Here is a 2,251-nt window from a genome sequence, read left to right as displayed (position 1 = left end):
GCTAAGAGTCTTTCCGATGATTAGCTGCAATTTGACACAGAACGGAGGCTTCTTTCAATAAAATTTTCCTGTCAGACGCTTCTTAGCCCGTTCTCTCTAAACTTCATTTGTGCACTTACTGCTCTCTTCGCTACCACGGCAGAGTATGGTAACCAATTTCATTAGTCTAGAGTGAAATCTCGAGTCGAAAACGGTTGAGACGAGATCCCGCTTAAATCGAAAATTTCTTCGGTCTCTGGACAGCAACTTAAGAGACAATGTACGAAAATGCGAGTATGACGAATTGAGGGGCTTGTAAAACAGGGAAGGCGCATTTGTGTAGTTTTTACTATTTCGGGAAATACGCGTATGGGGTCTCGAAATTACATGGATCCTCATGGCGGAAAGTAATTTGTAAATGACTATTTGGTGCTTAAAAATCGGAATTTGCAAGCGAATTTATCACAGAATATGTATGAAGACTAGTTTCACTTGAAATGATTAATCTCGACTTTTTCAAAAACTGCACTCATGTGCCTTGTCCTCCAAACCTTTCATTTGTTTGAGATTACCTAAGTACGTAATGCTGCGAACTCCATAAATATAGTATACAGTATAGTACAGTACAGTACGGTACAGTATAGTATATAGTATATAGTAATATAGAATATCACCAAAAAAAAAGGAAGTTCACTGAACATTCTGGAAGTTAAAAAAGCGTGCGAAAACTTACAAAATGCTGAATTAACTGCTGTAGCGAGTAATTGAGCATTTTGTGAGTTCTCACACACTTTTTTTACATTCAGAATGTTAAATCAACATCACTTTTGTGCGCAATAGACCATTGGCCCATTCGATGTTGTTTCTTGATAAAATGAAAGATTTTCGAAGATGTGGCAACGCCGCTCATCGGCTCGCAAATGGTGAGTGACGGCTTTTGCTGCACTCCTGCACTCGCGAAGGCCACTTCGGAGAAATTTTCCGATGCTGGACGCGTTGCCGGAAACGCGAGTATTCTTGGAGGGTTTTCTCGGAAACTTTCAAACCTGGAGGGAAATTATTTCCGCTTAAATTGAACGCAGAAACCCGCAAAAAAGAGAAAGTAGAGGGGAAAAAGGAAATAGTCGGCCCCAGTGGCAGTGATTGTTGGGAAGCTCTTTTTATAGACTCTGGAAAAAAAAAAAAATAACCTGTAAAAATTTACAGGGAAAGAAACCTTTTTCCTGCATCTTTTGAAGATAAATTTACGTTTGATAAAATTAAAGCAAAAATTTCCGTATTTTTTATTAGACTTTATCATATGCAGAATAATTAAACATGTGTCCTACGTAGGTGCTGAAAACTGCCGTAGATCGTTTTAAAAGTTTTTGAAAACTTTCTTACTTTTTCACCTCTCGTAAATGTTATCAAAAAAATATTTAACTATTTTAAAAACTATTACTTTTGACTGCTTTCCATTATAACGCCTTCCTCAAAATCACAAAGTCTTCACCCGGTTTCCTAACGTCCCGCTGGTTTCAAAGATGCTCCCATGATTTGAAATTTTAAGAACGTCAATGACCTTTTTTGAGGAATTCACATTTTTGCCATTTTGAAAATGCCTCAAATTTTTAGTGATTTTTTGTAAGTGTAAGATATTATTAGGGCGCTACTAGATATCTCCAGGCTGTGTAAAATATTTCGGTGTTTTGCACGTTTACCATGAGTTCTCGGGAACCTCGGTACCTTTGCAGATCCAGGAATTATTTTGGTAATCCAACGAATTGAGAGTGATTTTAATTAATAACAAGCGGGAAAGCTCTAATACGTGGGTATTAGAGAAGCGCTCAGCGGTGAGCGCAATTTTAATGAGTCCCAGATTTAATTTACTACCTATTAACTGAGTATGTTAAAATTTGCAATAATTAAAACATCTAAAATTGTGCTTCCCCCCCCCCCCCCGAAAAAAAAATCCAAGATCCATAAGAAAAATAATGATCCATTACTTAAGTAACGAAATATTAATACATAAAAAATCCTCGATTTCTCATAAAAACAGAGAAAACTATTACGGCTCCAAAAAAATAACTTTTCTAGATCATTTGAAGAAAATGTATCAAAGATGAACGTATCACTTAACGAGGCCAAATTAATTGTTTTAATGATGCCCTCATTGGACACGTAAAAAATATTATAGGTAAATAAATGAACGAAATATAAATATTAATAGGTAAATGATGAGACAATAAACGAAATCAATCAAATGCAACTGATTGTGAGTACTGAAGGTAAC

The sequence above is a fragment of the Bemisia tabaci genome, chromosome 9 (genome assembly GCF_918797505.1).
Source record: "Bemisia tabaci chromosome 9, PGI_BMITA_v3".
Lineage (NCBI taxonomy): Eukaryota > Metazoa > Arthropoda > Insecta > Hemiptera > Aleyrodidae > Bemisia > Bemisia tabaci.
This window is presented reverse-complemented; position numbering follows the sequence as displayed.